Here is an 18,877-nt window from a genome sequence, read left to right on the forward strand (position 1 = left end):
CCAGGGGAACGGGCAAGTAGAGAGGGAGAACGGCACGGTCTGGAAGACCGTCCTACTGGCCCTACGGTCCAGGGACCTCCCGATTTCACGGTGGCAGAAGGTCCTCCCGGACGCCCTCCACTCCATCCGGTCACTACTCTGTACTAGCACTAACCAAACGCCTCATGAGCGCCTCCTTGTCTTCCCCAGGAAGTCCTCCTCTGGAACGTCGCTGCCGACATGGCTGGCGGCCCCAGGACCCATCTTGCTCCGAAAACATGTGCGGGCGCACAAGTCGGACCCGTTGGTCGAAAGGGTTCACCTCCTTCACGCGAACCCGCAGTACGCTTACGTGGAGTACCCCGACGGCCGACAGGACACGGTCTGGCGCCCGCCGGCAACACACACACCCCCCCGACACCAATCACCCCCTTCCTGCCACCGCCGCACCCCGCGACCGCCCCCTTCCCAGGAGGATCGGTCCTCCTCCCAGGCCCGACCAGGAGTGAAGCCCAAGCTGAAACCGTAAGGCTCCCGGAGACGACAACACCGGAACAAGCACCACCACCGGGGCCGAGGCGATCGACACGGACGACCAGACCGCCCGACCGACTCGTGGCGTCGATCTAACACTACAATATGTGGACTTTTAACGAGAACATTTTGTCTTTTTTTTTCCTGACGATTACTGTAAATAGTTCGAAACAAAAAAAACCTTGTACATACTGTAATAACATGCGAAAGTTTTCCTCCCAGGACCAGTCTTGTAAACCCTTACCACCATGCGAAGCATCACCCCGCCGGGTTCATTTTTAACAAGGGGTGAATGTGGTAGTATGCATTAGGGGTCATGTGGGACTGTGAAGCCGTGATGTCATTGGCTGACAGATCCCGGGTCCTGGTTGGACGTTGACCTCTAGCTCCGCCCTGAAGGCGGAGTATAAGTACCAGGAGTCCTCCCCGCAGGCAGTCTACTACTGAACTGCGGGGGAACAGTCACGCTTAATAAAGCCTCATCGACTTCACTCTATTCGTCTCTCGGAGTCGTTGTGCGCTACACAGTTCTTTTTTTTCCAATAAGGGGTTTGAAAAGCTCTCTCGGCTTCTCCATTTGCCTGAGGATGCTGAGGTGAGCTAGTCAAATTAATGAATCTGTATTCCTTCGCAAAATTGTGGACCACTGTCTGGCACCACCATGTCTGGAATGCCATTTGTTGCGTAGATTCTCTTCAGTGAATGAATGCTTGCTTTTGCCATGATGCTGCATAAACTGCTCATAACCAATGACAATAAGAAATATATTGCCTTTAAACTCAAATACACCCATTCTCAGGTGCTTACATCATCCTTCCATCGGCTTCAGATGTCAAGATTTTACTCAACACCAAATTCTTCATCCCTGGAGCTGATCTTCATCCAATTCACTGGTTCATCCATTTCCTATCCATCAGTCTACTCTACTGGTGGGAGAGTTCAATAGTTTTAGTGACAACTAGGAATATGGCAGGGCTGGCTAATATCCAGATCGACTTTGAGCTGTAATTGCTTGGTGTGAATCAATGGCTGTTTCTCTGGAGACGGTAAAGCAGTCCTATTGGGTCTCCTATGATCAAGTACTGATATTGTACTGTAAAGGATCAACTAATATCTTCTATAAATCCAAAAAATTGTAATTTAAAATAGAACGTGGTGCCATTTTCAAAAATGAGTTGTTTGCATCAATAGTACAAATTAGAAAATAGTAAATTGAATACTATATAATAACAGCAACCTGCATGTGTCTTGCTCCTTTATGCAGTAAATATCTCAAGTCACCACGGGACTATTCTTCTTCTTCTTCTTCTGTTCTCACAACCCCCTGGGCTAGTGCACGGTCAATTCCAGCCCCACTTGACCCAGAGACACAACACAATTTAAATTAGATGCTATTTTAAAATACCCAGGTCCTTGGCTGAGCACAATAAGCTACACAGTCACCAGGTTTGTGACTTTAACTCAAGTAACCTTTGATTATGTACAGTGTTATAATTAAACTGACAGACAAATGTAACTGACTATTAATAGCTCTTTCCCAACCCGCCACCCTCTTTCTAACTACCCTCACTCACTACACACGCACACACACACACAGACAAAGAACAGGGGAAAGGGTGGTTGAAAAATAAAGAAAATATTATTAAAATAAAATGATAAAGGATTTTTGATGCATTAGGATAGCCTCCATTTAATGACTTTCTGGAGTTGAAGCTTTCATTGCAATACTTTTGCCTTTTAGGTTTGAGATGGTTTTCTCTGGCAAGGTTATCTACTTTCTCTATAGATTCAGGATTATTTTGAGTTCACAGCAAAGGGGTGACAGACATTCACTGGTTTTAGAATGATAAAGCAGTTGTTTACTTCAGCAGCGAGAAAGTGAGACAGTCCCTTTCAGTTTCTGCCTCTTCGCCCTACTCTCGGTCTGTCACGCTTTATCAAAAAGCATTTATCACGCAGGAATCAATCACTGACTGTCGTCAAGCAGATCACTGTTCCTTGCCAAGCCAGTTAGCCAAATGAACCGACTTCTCCAAAACCAGATCCTAAGATTCGTCTGGTGCCAAAGAGTCTCGGTTCTCCTCTCCAAAATGCAAAACTTAGGAACACAATGTCCTGACAAGAAGGTTGATTCAGCTTGAGTCCTCTGCTTAAAAGCAATTCCGATTCTGGGTCCATGGACCAAAAATAATAATAAAAGAAAAGAAAATCGGAACAAAGGAAATAAACAGAAAGGACTCTTGCACTGTTCTCTGCCCGAAAGCAGATCTGACCACAGCGTCATCATCTCCACCGAGAGTAGGGCGAAGAGGCAGATTCTGAATCCATTCCAGCTAGAACAGGGATCACATCCTGTGCTGCTGGTGCCAATCTGAAACACACTGGCCATCCAACCCCAACAAGGAGTCCAGGTTGCCGTGGCAACATGCACTTTTACTGATGCTTTACTTTCTTTCCAACGCGTGGTTGACCAGGAATCTCTCAACTCTTACCACATGCTATTGGCAAGTGCGGGAAGGATTTACAAGTTGATGCCTGTCTGTCCACATTATGAACACATCTTCCTTTGCCATCAATTCCTTGGGTGGGACTTCATCCCAAAGCTTCTGGCTCAAAGGCAGAGACAATATCTATCTGACGCAAGCGGCAGAATTATCCATTCCTGAGACTAAGGGTTGATGCTGGGGCAGGATTCATGGGCTTCCACGACAGCAATTCGGCGCCGCACCTGGACGGATTCAGCGACTATTGAGGGGCGAGCACCGGCGCCACGTGCAACACAATCGATTCCAATGAGAAATGGTGCAGGATTTGCTGGATTCGCAATTGACACTCAGGAGGCTCATATGCATATACATACTTAATTCCCCACACACCATCCCAGCCAACAAGATGGCAGCATGGAGGGTGGCCCAATGATTCACCAATTCTGAACTTGAGACTCTCCTGGATGCGGTGGAGGAGAGGTGGGCCGCCCTGTACCTCAGCCCGGTAAGGAGGCTTTTAGCCGCCACCATTTGCCGTGCCTGAGCACAGGTGGCAGAGGCAACAAGCGCCACCAGCTACACCGTCCGGACCCGGCCTACAATACCGTAAAAACTGCATGACCTCCTCAGGGCGACCAGGGTGAGTAGGCAGCACTGTACCCCTGGCACCCACCCCTGTCCCACACATGCGTAACTCCCCCCTCCACACCAGGGGGGCGGCCGAACCCACAACCTGCACCATGTATAGGTACCCATACTGGCCACCAAGGCCGGGTGCCCTGGCCACTGAAGCCACCATATACCCACCACTGGGCTCCATGCGTCTGGCTGTGAAACACTGTTCATTATCTGTTCCCGCCACCCCTTGCCAGGAGAAGACCGCTCATAACCGCAGAGAGCGGGAGAAGACTGGAGATGGGATCGCTAGACCTGCGGCCCCTCACTGCGGCAGAGCAGCAGACCCTGAATGTTGTCGGCAGGCCAAGGAAAAGGCAGTCGCTGGGGTGGAGATCGGCCTCGTGCGAGGAAGTGAGACCCCACTGAGCTGCGGTTCCCCATGCCACGTGTGTCAGCCCCACCCCACCCAAAAACCGCCACACCGCCCTCACCTCCACAGCATCATCACACCACCCTCATACACCCTCACCCCCACATCATTCTCGCATCACCTTCAAATCCGACAATCCCCTGGCCCATGTCTTGTCCTGTGTCTTACAGGACCCGCTGGTGATGGGGCGGGCCCTTCTGGTGTCCCCTATCCCAGCCACAACCACAGCTAGAACCGCGGGAACTGAGCAGCGATGACGATCCCTACAAGATGGTAACCCATATGCCCGAAACCCAGGACACCCCAGAGCTTGAGTCCGATGTTGACACCGATTTCCCGTCACAGCCGTCTCTAACATCCTCCACCATCCTTGGTCTGGCACTTTAGTGAAGAGGTACCTGGGGAACTCTCTGGGGTTCACTGTACAGATGTTCCGGTCCATCAGGTGGAGGAAGGAACTCCCGAGGGGGCGGATGGTCGGAGGGCGGGCCGACCCTAGGGACTAGCTGCCATCCAGATGGGTTTCGGGCTTCTGGAATGGACAGTCCCAATCGATCATGGAGGTGCACTCGCAGAGCCAGAGACTACATGAAGGGTTGTTGGCGAGCATTCAGCACCTGCAGACGCAGGTGGAGGTGTCTAACCATATGCAGGAGTAGGAGGTGGTGCCGGCCATGCGTGCTACCCAGGCCAACACCGCACAGTGGCGTCTGCGGTGGAGAACTTGGGCCGAGGGTTGCAGATATGAGGGTTGCATGTCCAAGACCTGGGGCATTCTGTGCAGGCGGTAGCCCAGGCCCTGTTCAGGGCTGTCCTCTCCTCGTCTTGGAGTATCACTGATCATGTTTGGGGCTCAGAAGCCCTACCAGACTGCATTGAAGTTTTCTTGGATGAATGGGAAACATCTCAATAAGGGAACAGTGTATATTGCATAGAGAACATAGAGTATAGGTTCTGAAGAAGAGCCCTATTGTGCAAAATTTAACTCTGTTTCTCTCACCAGAAGATGCTGCTGGATCTGCGGAGCTTTTCCAGAACTTTCTGTTTTCATTTTAGATTTCCAGCATCTACAGTATTTTGCTTTTACCCGAGAGAAGAGGATTAGATTCCTCAGCATGCTTGAATGAAGGCACCTGACGATGACGCTAAATTTCTATGTCCATCCAACTCCCCAGCTAACCAACAGTAAGCTTCACTGTTAGGCAATAGTTCTATTTGTAAGAATTGTTGCCTTTGGAAAATTAGTGTAATTATGCCAGGACTTTAGTTAAATGCAATTTTTTTAATAATGAGATTGCTTCTGCTGGTCAGGCACTCTAAAACACAGGGACACAGTCTCGAGATAAGGGGGCTAGTCATTTAGGACTGAGCTGAGGAAAAATTACCTCACTCAAAGGGTCGTGAATCTTTAGAATTTCCGAGCCAGAGGGTTGGGGATGCTCCACCGCTGAACTCCAGGCTGGGGTAGATAGACGTGCCGCAGGGAATTGGGGATATGGGGAATGAGCATGAAAATGAACTCGAAGCCCAATATTAGCCCAATATTAGCCGTGATCGTATTGAATGTTGGAGCAGGTTCGATCAGCCGTGTAGTGTATGCTTGCTCCTATTTCTTGTGTTTTGTTCTTGTGTTCAGATAGAAAGCATCTGTGTTATTGGAAAAACTTCTGCAAAATGCTCCTTGTATACTTGATGGAATTCAATTTGCCATTTCTTGTTCAGCAGTATCATATGATGACGATGAATGAAGGTCACATGATGATTTCCAGCTATACATCGACAGCATCCCAACTGATGACAGATGTGATAATACGCGGCAATTCTCGGTAGGTTATCTGATGTCTGTGAATGTTTGTCATCAATCAAAGGATGGATGGAACAGGATGCTCTTTCAGAGATATTACAGGTTTACTTACTTATTGGATCCTAAATGTAACCTGACTTGAAGCAACTTGAGGCAAAAATTGAGTTTATTGACTTTTTAAAGCAACTCTCTGCGGTAAAATTATTGCAATATATCAAAATCCAGCCTCTCAAATCCACCTGGCAGGTAGCATTTTAGATCAGCCCAATAAAGACAACTCAGATTTAGCAACATCGAGTTGGTGCATTCTGCTTCATTTACCTTTCCTTGTTGGAGTTAATCTCATCTGTCTGTCTTTATCAGATATGACCCGCGTATGTGTCACAGGTCCTTCTGACTAGCTGAGCTCGTACAGGCTAACTGCGGTCACCTTTGAGAAATGGCCATGTTGCAGTTCACATTCCCAGCTGCTGTGTAACTGCTGGTTAGAATCTCCAAATTTCTTTCATCCCATGGGAGCAATATCCTTGGTAAAACAGGAATATTAAAACAAGAGGTCTTACCTGCTAAATCAATAATTGCAATGACCAGGAAGTTTAAGGTTCCTGTTTTTGGCTTGAATGTGGAGGCTGAGCATCAACATACTTCGAGACATAACTACAAATCTCACCACGCCACTTCAAATTCACTTAACAAAATGACTAAAAAAACTATCCTGGTAATGCTGGCCATTAAAATTTAAGATTGTTAAACATAAATCTGATTCCCTTTGGTGAATAAAACGTTTTGTGCTTACCCAGTCTCGCTTACATGTCCATAGAATCCCAGTAGTGCAGAAGGAGGCTATTTGGCCCATCGATTTTGCACCAACTCTCCGAAGGAGCAATCCACCCAGGCCCACGCCCCCGCCCTAACCCTGTAACCCCACCTAACCTTTTGGACACTAAGGGGCAATTTATCATGGCCAATCCACCTAACCAGCACATCTTTGCTCTGTGGAAGGAAACCGGAGCACCCGGAGGAAATCCACGCAGACACGGGAGAATGTACAAACTCCACACAGACAGTCACCCAAGGTCGGAAATGAACCCTGGTCCCTGACATAGTGAGGCAGCAGTGCTAGCCACTGTGCCACCATACCGCCCTCTGACTGCAGATTCTCAGCACTGTGGGTGATTCTTAACTGTCCTCTGAAAAGGCCTAGTAAGCCACTCAGAAACATTTAGGAAGGTGACTCACCATCACAAGGGCAATTGCAAATGGGCAATCAGTGCTGGTCTTGCCAACAATGGCCACATCCCATGAATGAATTTTTAAAAACCCACAGGACCACGTTATATGGCATTGACGGTCTAACTGCCTTTAGTGTACACATCTGAAGATCTGTAATAGAGTCCAGTAAACCGAGGAACTTCATTGTGTCTTGCCAACACAAATGATCCCTCCTGTCCTTAGTTGGAAGCTGGCATAGTGCACTACTCAGTCACGTAACAGGGGATTCAATATTCCTTTCATCTCATAAATATCAGGACTGGACTGTTATCAAGCAAACCTTTAACTAGATTGCATTTGACGGTAACTGTCAGAACACGAAGAGGAACAAGAAAGGCATCATTACCTCACCCTTTGTCAGGAGTGAACCCTTCATGAGAGCTCTGTTGAAAATGAAATATTTTAGAATTGCCCATCTTTCTCTTCAGTTAATACATTTAGGATTTCCAGCATTATAAGGAGACATGGAACAAAGGCATTCAACGTACTTCAGAGCACTACCTTTACAGAAGTGAGTGTGTGCTTTTAACATGAATGTTTCTCTGTATTGTGAGAAAGAACCTCGATAAATGGTCAAAAACACTTTGTTAACTTGAATACTTAAGCGAAGAAAAATGACAAAGATTTTTGCTATCAGTGGGGGCAGTTTCATCAATATCAGTGTTCATATTCCCATCAAGCTCCTCAGAAGAAATGAAGTATAAGTGAGATATACATAAACATGTACAAAATATTGCATTAATTTTCTGCAGTTGTGATGAATGTAGGAATTTCAGACATATTGTAATATATGTATTTGGTGCAGTGAGGGTTAAAAGCCTGGGGTAGTGTGTGTGTGGCTGCTGCAGTAGTGTTTTTGAGGAATCCTGGTTGAAAAGGTTTTGGGAGCCAAAGGTGCAATTAAGGCATTGTAAAAGCGTGGGCAAATGGAGTTTTGTTTGGATGAAGGGGATTCCCTCTGGAGTTACTTAGATACCTTTGGCGGGATTCTCCATCCCACTTCACCTGTTTTCTTGTGCGTCCCCACCGGCAGCGGGACCCTCCGTCTTGGCAGCCTGCCAATGGGGTTTCTTATTGTGGGCTCGCCCACGTCGTCGGGAAATCCGCAGCCGTGAGTGCGCTGCCTGCGAAGCGGGTGATCCCACCGATGGATAATCCAGCCCGGGGTGTTTCAGGTTGGTAAGATGATGTAATTAATGGGAGGAGCTAAGGTGGCAGACATTTTGCCGAAGAGCAGTTTAGGTGAGTTTCAGATTGGGACGGGAGCAAAAGTCAAGCATCTGTTCTCACGACAGCTCAGTTAAAGATATGTCTTTGGAAAGATAAGCATTTTCTTTCCAAGAAGCTCAGAAGTGTGTGACTGGAAGTTAAGCCGAAAGAAGCTGAGATGCAGCTTTTGAAGAAATACAGCCAGAGTTTCTGCATGGGTCTGACAGGATTCAGGTCTTTTCTTTAAAACAGTTTCAAAGACTATCTCTATAAAACAAGTATGTCTGAGCCTGCTAATTGCATTTAAAGGTGGATTGAGATGGTTCTGTTGTTTGACTAGAAATAAAGATAACAGTTAAGGGTTATTGTACCACTCTATTGTTAGTATTATTTAAGGGGTAATTGTAAGCTATTTCTCTTGTGTGATGTTAAAAAGATATTTTAATGCTGACCCAACAGGATGTAGGGAGGTGCAAAAACGCTTCATTAAGATAGTCACCTGGAACATATGGGGATTTAATGGCCCAGTGAAAAGATCCAGCGTCTTCACACATCTGTAAAGTCTGAGGGCTACAAAGAACAAAGAACAAAGAAAAGTACAGCACAGGAAAAGGCCCTTCGGCCCTCCAAGCCCGTGCCGACCATGCTGCCCAACTAAACTACAATCTTCTACACTTCCTGGGGCCGTATCCCTCTATTCCCATCTTATTCATGTATTTGTCAAGATGCCCCTTAAATGTCACTATCGTTCCTGCTTCCACCACCTCCTCCGGTAGCGAGTTCCAGGCACCCACTCCCCTCTGTGTAAAAAACGTGCCTCGTACATCTACTCTAAACCTTACCCCTCGCACCTTAAACCTATGCACCCTAGTAATTGACCCCTCTACCCTGGGGAAAAGCCTCTGACTATCCACTCTGTCTATGCCCTTCATAATTTTGTAGACCTCTATCAGGTCGCCCCTCAACCTCCGTCGTTCCAGTGAGAACAAACCGAGTTTATTCAACCGCTCCTCATAGCTAATGCCCTCCATACTAGGCAACATTCTGGTAAATCTCTTCTGCACCCTCTCTAAAGCCTCCACATCCTTCTGGTAGTGTGGCGACCAGAATTGAACACTACACTCCAAGTGTGGCCGAACTAAGGTTCTATACAGCTGCAACATGACTTGCCAATTCTTATACTCAATGCCTCGGCCAATGAAGGCAAGCATGCCATATGCCTTCTTGACTACCTTCTCCACCTATGTTGCCCCTTTCAATGACCTGTGGACCTGTACACCTAGATCTCTCTGAATGTCAATACTCTTGAGGGTTCTACCATTCACTGTATATTCCCTACCTGCACTAGACCTTCCAAGATGCATTACCTCACATTTGTCCGGATTAAACTCCATCTGCCATCTCTCTGCCCAAGTTTCCAAACAATCTAAATCCTGCTGTATCCTCTGACAGTCCTCATCGCTAGCCGCAATTCCACCAACCTTTGTGTCGTCTGCAAACTTACTAATCAGACCAGTTACATTTTCCTCCAAATCATTTATATATACTACAAACAGCAAAGGTCCCAGCACTGATCCCTGCGGAACACCACTAGTCACAGCCCTCCAATTAGAAAAGCATCCTTCCATTGCCACTCTCTGCCTTCTATGACCTAGCCAGTTCTGTATCCACCTTGCCAGCTCACCCCTGATCCCGTGTGACTTCACCTTTTGTACGAGTCTACCATGAGGGACCTTGTCAAAGGCCTTACTGAAGTCCATATAGACAACATCCACTGCCCTACCTGCATCAATCATCTTTGTGACCTCCTCAAAAAACTCTATCAAATTAGTGATGTTAACTAACGAATATGGCAGGGGAACTTCAAGGATAGATGGGCTAGTGGACCCTTGGAGATTCACGTGGAGAGAGCGTTTTCCTTCTTTTTCCCAGGTTCCCAGGGCCTACTATAGGATCGAGTTATTTATAGTGAGAAAATCGGTGCATCTCGGTCAATGGAAGACACCGCAATTGAAAATTCCGACTACGCTCCACACTACGTGGATGTGAGGTTGGAGCCAGGAAGGGCTCAACAGGCTGGACACGGCCCTCCTCGCCAAAAAGGCATTTTGCGATCTGGTATCACAGGCCATGGGCAGGTATGTAACCAACAACTAGAATGGGAACGTTTCACCCTCCAGATTCCAGGAGGCACTGAAGACGGTGATGAGGGGGGAAATTATTGCTTTCGAGATGCGCAAAGACAGGGAGGAGAGTGCAGCCAGGCAACGGCTGGTCGATTCCATATTGGAGGTGGATCAGCAATACTCCACAACGCCAACTGTGTAAGTGCCGGCCAAGACCCAAAAATATCAAATGGATCTTCGATCTGCTCTCTACCAGGAAAGCAGTGCGCCAGCTCTGCCAGACATGGGGGATCCTTTATAAACATGGAGACAAAGCAGGCAGCCATGAGGGAAATAGCTCAGGTTAAAGACAGAAGCGGCAGGCTAGTCGCTGCGCCAGGAAAGATCAATTAAGCATTCACAACTTTCTACCAAGGGCGGTACACCCCCAAGCCGCCGGAGGGGGACTCGAGATGAAGCAGTTCCTCGACGGACTGGACATGCTGGTCATGGGGGAGTCAAGAGCTGGGCCTGGACGCACTACTAGAACTGGGGGAAGGCATGGAGAGTATCAACTCCATGCAGATGGGGAAGGCACCAGGGCCAGATGGATTCCCAACGGACTTATTGCAGCGCACAAAGACTCACGAGAGACGAATAGAGATGAAGTCGATGAGGCTTTATTAAGCGTGACTTGTTCCCCGCAGTTCAGTAACAGACTGGCCTGCGGGGGAGAACTCCTGGTTCTTATACTCCACCTTCAGCGCGGAGCTAGAGGTCAACAGCCAACCAGGACCCGGGATCTGTCAGCCAATGACATCACGGCTTCACAGTCCCACATGACCCCTAATGCATACTACCACATTTACCCATACTACCACACTTATGCAAACATTTTGTGTCAGCACTGGCCCCGCACTTGCACGAGATGTTCGCAGACTCGATTGTTAGGGGCACCCTGCCACCCACCAATACTAGCACAAGCCACAATATCACTGATACAAAAAGGACAAACATCAGACGGAGTGAAGCTCCTACATGTCCGTCTCACTAAATAACATAGATGCAAAGGTCCTGGTAAAGGCCCTGATGAGTCGGCTGGAGAGCTGCGTGCTGGAGGTAATCATGAAAGACCTGACTGGCTTTGTCAAGAGCAGGCAGCTAACATTGAACATCAGGTGCCTGCTGAAGATGATAATGACATCATCCGTGGGGAGAACCCCAGAAGTAATCATCTCCCTGGATGTAGAAAAGGCCTTTGACAGAGTCGAATGGAAATATCTCATAGAGGCACTGGAATGGTTTGGGTTTGGGCCAGGATTCAGCTCCTGGATGAAACTACTGTACAGCACTCCCATGGCGAGCATACAGACAAACACCACCAAATCTAGATACTTCCAGCTGCACAAGTGGCACGATGCCCGCTGTCCAGTTCGCCCTCGCAATCGAGCCACCAGCGGTTGCCCTCAGAGAAGCGAAGGGGTGAAGAGGCATCCACAGGGGGGGACAGAAAGCAAAGAGTCCTACTCCATGTGGACAACCTGCTCCTCTACATCTCAGGCCCCCGGACCAGCATGGAAGGGATAATGAAATTCCGAAAGGAGTTCGGAGCCTTCTCAGGTGACAAACTTAACCTGAGCAAGAGCGAGATCTTCCCTGTGAACCTTCCCTGTGAACCCACAGTGGGAGGGACAGAGCTGGGGGACTGCTGTTTAAGAAAGCCCAGAACAAATCACGCCACCGGTGGATCAAAATAGTCCACGACTGGACACAGATCCACAAATAGAACCTGACGAGTCTGATGGAGGAAGTCAAAAAGGACCTGCAGAGGTGGGGCAGGGAGAATGTAGACGATCAAAATGAACATACTGCCCAGGTTTCTCTTCCTGTTCAGGTCCCTCCGGATCTACACCACCAAGGTCTTTTTCAACACAGTTCACAAACTAATCATGATGTGTGTGTGTGGGGGGGGGGGGAGGAGAAGCTCGAGCATCCAAAAGAAAGTCCTACAAAAGAGAACAAATATGGGAGGCCTAGCCCTTCCGAACCTTCAGTTCTACCACTAGCGGACCACTGCAGAATGTGTACGGGGATGGGTTAAAGAACCAGAAGCAGAGTGGGTGAAATGGAAGTGAGTTTCTGTGCGGGGGCATGCCTCCAAGCCCTATCTACAACAGGTCAAAAACTTCCTCCGCAAAGAAACAACAACGTACTCCCAGATACCAGGACACTCGTTAGCAGAACTCTGGATGCAGGTGACCTATGGAAGGGAAACTGTGCGGACATGAACGGGGGACTGTTGGAGGAGGTACGCTCTCCCCTGGACGAGACAAGGACAAAATGTGAGGTAGGGGAGGGCTCTGGATCGAAGCACAGGGCAAGCTTCCACCATAAGACCATAAGACATAGGAGTGGAAGTAAGGCCATTCGGCCCATCGAGTCCACTCCACCATTCAATCATGGCTGATTTCAACTCCATTTACCCGCTCTCTCTCCATAGCCCTTAATTCCTCGAGAAATCAAGAATTTATCAACTTCTGTCTTAAAGACATTCAATGTCCCGGCCTCCACTACCCTCTGTGGCAATGAATTCCACAGACCCACCACTTTCTGGCTGAAGAAATTTATCCTCACCTCTGTTCTAAAGTGACTCCCTTTTATTCTAAGGCTGTGCCCCCGGGTCCTAGTCTCCCCTGCTAATGGAAACAACTTCCCTACGTCCACCCTATCTGAGCCATTCATTATCTTGTAAGTTTCTATTAGATCTCCCCTCAACCTCCTAAACTCCAACGAATATAATCCCAGGATCCTCAGACGTTCATCGTTCATCGTATGTTAGGCCTACCATTCCTGGGATCATCCGTGTGAATCTCCGCTGGACCCGCTCCAGTGCCAGTCTATCCTTCCTGAGGTGTGGGGCCCAAAATTGCTCACAGTATTCTAAATGGGGCCTAACTAGTGCTTTATAAAGCTTCAGAAGTACATCCCTGCTTTTATATTCCAAGCCTCTTGAGATAAAGGACAACATTGCATTTGCTTTCTTAATTACGGACTCAACCTACAAGTTTACCTTTAGAGAATCCTGGACTAGGATTCCCAAGTCCCTTTGCACTTCAGCATTATGAATTTTGTCACCGTTTAGAAAATAGTCCATGCCTCTATTCTTTTTTCCAAAGTGCAAGACCTCGCACTAGCGCACGTTGAATTTCATCAGCCATTTCTTGGACCACTCTCCTAAACTGTCTAAATCTTTCTGCAGCCTCCCCACCTCCTCAATACTACCTGCCGCTTCACCTATCTTTGTATCATCGGCAAACTTAGCCAGAATGCCCCCAGTCCCGTCATCTAGATCGTTAATATATAAAGAGAACAGCTGTGGCCCCAACACTGAACCCTGTGGGACACCACTCCTCACTGGTTGCCATTCCGAAAAAGAACCTTTTATCTCAACTCTCTGCCTTCTGCCTGACAGCCAATCGTCAATCCATGTTAGTACCTTGCCTCGAATACCATGGGCCGTTATTTTACTCAGTAGTCTCCCATGAGGCACCTTATCAAAGGCCTTTTGGAAGTCAAGATACATAACATCCATTGGCTCTCCTTGGTCTAACCTACTTGTTATCTCTTCAAAGACCTCTAACAGGTTTGTCAGTCACGCCCTCCCCACGTGTGCAGGGCTGAGCCTAACGCAGCTAAAGGTGGTTCACAGAGCGCACCTAACCAGAACTCGAATGAGTGGGTTCTCCCCAGAGGTGGAGGACAAATGCAAATGGTGCCAAGGAGGCCCAGCCAACCACAGCATGCCCCAGACTTGTTGGGTGCTGGATAACTTTCTTTGAGGCCATGACCAGCCATGGGAATGAGGGTGGAGCCCAAAAGTGGTAATCTTCAGGGTGTCAGATCAGCCAAAGCTCTTTATGGGGAAGGGGTGGGGGTGGGGGGGCGACGCCCCAGCTTTTGCATCCCTGATCACCCGCTGGAAAATCCTGCTCAGCTGGCGATCGGCAGCACCACCCAAGGCTGCAACCTGGCTGTCCGACCTGGCAGAATGTCTCATTCTGGTGAAAATACAATTTGCCATCCATGGGTTGGAAGAGGGCTTCCATAGGACGTGGAAGCGTTTTATCAACCTGTTCCAAGACCTGTTCGTCGCCAGCAACTAGTAGAGTAGGAGGGGGGGTCGAGGGGAAGACACGGGCGAGTCATATGATAGAAAGGAAAAGTAAAGGGGAGAGAGGGAAGGGGGCGGGAGGGGGGTGGATAGGAAGGGCGTGGGGGGGGGGGGGGGGTGAGGGTGAAGGCAAGGAAAAGAAATGTGAGGGACAAGCAGGGTTGACAAAGCCGCAAGCTAAGGCCCAAACCAAACTGTAAACAAACGCTTGTAAATATGTGTTTTGGCCATATTGGGGAATGTAATGTATGTATTCCGACTGAAGGGGAGTCACAGCCACAGTTGTATTGATGATACTTGCTTCTGAAGATATCTGTTGGTTTTTGGTGCGGTATTGTTATTTGAAAATTGTTGGATGTAAAATATGAAAACTCAATAAAAATATTTTTGAAATAAAAAGACGTGACGCAGCAGGGAATCCCCTCCACTTAGGTTCCAGCTGAAATAGCAGTTCAGGCACCAATGATGTCACCAGATGATGTCATTGGATTAAATCAACAGATTACATCATCAAATGATGTCATCAGATTATATCATCAGATTATATCATCAAATTATGTCATCCAAGTGCAAACTACATATATTATGAGGACGACCACTGACTTGGAACTGATTTTCTTGTTGCCTGAAAATTAAAATAGCTGTCTGTCAGGAAAGGAGAGGAGAGTTAAAATTGGGGCTCATTCTGCAGGCACTGCTTGATTTTCTTTACAAATATTTTTTTTTTACAGAATTTACAGTGCAGAAGGAGGCCATTCGGCCCATCGAGTCTGCACCGGCTCTTGGAAAGAGCACCCTACCCAAGGTCCACACCTCCACCCTATCCCCATAACCCAGTAACCCCACCCTACACTAAGGGCAATTTTGGACACTATGGGCAGTTTAGCATGGCCAATCCACCTAACCCGCACATCTTTGGACTGTGGGAGGAAACCGGAGAACCCGGAGGAAACCCACGCACACACGGGGAGGATGTGCAGACTCTGCACAGACAGTGACCCAAGCCGGAATCGAACCTGGGACCCTGGAGCTGTGAAGCATTTGTGCTAACCACTATGCTACCGTGCTGCCCTATTTCATTTGTTAACGGGTTTTTTCCAGTTTGTGAACAGTCAGCTCATACCCTTTATCGCTCCACATCACCAGCTGCCAAATGTACAGTTCAGTTTTGGAAAATGAAATTTTAAAAATATCATGGAAGCTGGCTGTGGCTAAATCTGTTTAGTAAATGTTTAGTAAATGTTGAAGGCTCATTACAGTAATTTGTGCAAGACAATGACCACCCCAGTTATGCATAAATTATAATTAATTCTCACAATAATCAGAAGATTGGTGAAATATCATAATTGGAAATAGAAGGAAAAGAATAGGTAAAAGTTAATCGCTTGCATTATCTGTCATCATTTGCGAAGGCAATTACAGTAATCTCCACATGATTGCTACATTATTTTAATCTGTCAAGCACTGGTAGTGATTAAGTCTAAAACACAGATAGAATGAGCAGCTGTACAATGTTTATTTTGTACAAACAATTATTCATCGCAAAAATAATTGTTTTCTTTCAAATTTGGTGCATTGATTCTGATAGCTACAAACACAAAAATAGGATTGTTGCTGAGTATGAGTATAGTGGATGAATTATTGACACACTTGCTGTAAGGTCGCTGAGTGTTTCACTAGTTGTTTCACCTCTTGTCTACATGCAGCTAACAGGGATGGAAAATTGTTCAGGTTCCTGTCCTCTGTACAGCAACATGATACATTTTCCTTCAGACTTTTCTCAAAATGTTACACATGTTATTAAAATATAAAAGGGGCTGGTTTAGCACACTGGGCTACATCGCTGGCTTTTAAAGCAGACCAAGGCAGGCTAGCAGCACGGTTCAATTCCTGTACCAGCCTCCCCGAACAGGCGCTGGAATGTGGCGACTAGGGGCTTTTCACAGTAACTTCATTTGAAGCCTACTTGTGACAATAAGCGATTTTCATTTTATTTCAAAATATGCCCGAAAGACAAGTTTTAAACAACACTTGAGATTGCACATAAATACTGACGTTGCTAAGTGTGTAACAGTATAAAGTGAATAATACACATTGACTTGTGTAGGAATCTCTTAACAAGAAGAATATTTAATTTAAATGGAATTGCTCTGACAATTGAATATCGATCGATAAATTGCATGCATCTTTAATATCCTAAGATTGGAAGTGGGGCTGGAAGCTAGAATCCAGGATATTGCAAAGTCAACTTCATCAATACTGCAGCAAACTGCAAAAGTAACTATTAAACAGTCTGACCCGTTCCAAAAGAGCGAGCCTGGGCAAATGGAGAGGAGATGCTCTAGCCGTTTCTTAATTCCAAGACAAATGGTTACTTGTGGAACGTTTTGTTTAAGAGCCTTGGGTTCCTTTTGTAATTAGATTCTGTCTCCTTTTATGCAAAAGAGAGACAGCCAAGGTCCAGAACCTCATGTTTATAAACAAGGTCATGAGTAAAAGCAAGAGAAATAAGCAGGATGTAATAATGAGCACAGTTGGTTATTATACTGTCCATGAATTTACGATCAAAGTTGGCCCCGCAAGGTTAAAACATCAAGGGTTCTGGTACAATATATTTATCACACAGCCTGTGGGAGGACAGCTCTTATGAGTTTAGTATTATTTTATATTTAACGTTATTCCGTGTGCTGCCACAGCCTTACTGCATTGATCACAGCAATCTGATCCAGTTGCAAGATAAGGTTTGAACAGCGATCATCCCCTGTGTGAGCTGCATAATAATGTTTGACATTTTAAGAAGCAGCTTTTCTAGTCTGTAAAAGTGAACAAAAACAACAAAATCTGCTATTTATTTTTCATTTAGCAGGCACTATGATTTTTAATGTGAGATATAATATATATAATTATTTCTAAGGATACCAGAGATGACAGGCTTTAGTTACAAAGAGGCATTGAGGATATCTTGATTAACATAGAAGGAGAACAGATGGTGGAAGTATTCAAAATTATGAAGGGCTTTGACAAGGTAGGGGAAAATTATGTCGACTGGGCAATGAATAGGTAACCCGGGAGTACAAGGTTTAAATTTAACATTATCAAATAAATAACAAAAGAAGAAATTTTCCTTTGTTAAGGCACGGCAGATGGTAAGTGCCCAGCTGCCCAAATCCCAAAGGGAAATTTGAAACAAGCTGCCACAATGGTTTGAAAATTGTATATTATGAGGAGGTACCTAAAGTCAAGATAAATAACCCTCAGACCACTTGTGATGATTTTAAATGTAAACATTTATTAAAATAAAAGAAAAAGAAAATAACAGTTAAAGACATAAAGATACCTTGCCACATTTAACAGTTGTCAGGCCAACATTTCCTCCAAGACATTGGTGAAATAAGCTATGAGCTATATCCCTTTCTTTAGGCAATAGTCCTTATAGATTTTCTAATCAACAAAACGTCCAGTTACATTACCACACAATTCCCTGCTGCTCTCGGGGAAATCTCACATAAGCTTTCCTGTCAGAGGATAGTGGAAAAATGATGTTCACAGGCCTGGCTTCAGCACACACGGTGTTGGTCAAGACTTTTGCAGTCCAATCATCTTCAGTTTAATTAAATCAGTCACACCCATACTTTCAAACAAGCTTGTTTCCCAGTAAACGACAATGATTTTGCAAAAATATTAAGAATTCTAATTTTCCTAACACCCCCCTCCTATGGGAAAATGGGTCGCCATAGTTCAAAATTAATGACAGCTAAATTTTGTCTCCACATTCTTTGGCATCCGGGGGGGAGGGTGATTTTCGGCATCATGCTGAAGTGGCAGGGCTTATTAGAGCTGGCCAGAGATTGAGAGGGGTGCCTTGACCTGCGTTTAAACAATATCCCCCCCCCCCTCAACTGGAAGGATAAGTGGAACACCCCAACAATCATTGGGGCAACTCTTGCCTTCAACAAGCACTGGGGAAATCCCCCCCCCCACACACATAAGGGGAACCCTCCCATTAAACTCTCCAAAATCCTCTCCGGGGATTGTCTTTGTACATCAAGGGGGCAGTGCCAATGTAGTAGGGGGCATTGCCCAGTCATGTCCCTCCCCCACTAGGTGTTGTATTTATCTTTGCACCCCTGGTTAGTTCCCCTTGACTGCTTCACGTTTTTAAATCCCTGTTGCAAACTTCGCCGACATGATGTCATATTGGCGAGGGGGTAATTGTTAATGTGGGGGGGAAGCCCTTTAAGCATATATAACTTTATTACAATGGATTTA

Source organism: Scyliorhinus torazame, chromosome 18 (assembly GCF_047496885.1).
Source record: "Scyliorhinus torazame isolate Kashiwa2021f chromosome 18, sScyTor2.1, whole genome shotgun sequence".
In the NCBI taxonomy this organism is placed as follows: Eukaryota; Metazoa; Chordata; class Chondrichthyes; order Carcharhiniformes; family Scyliorhinidae; genus Scyliorhinus; species Scyliorhinus torazame.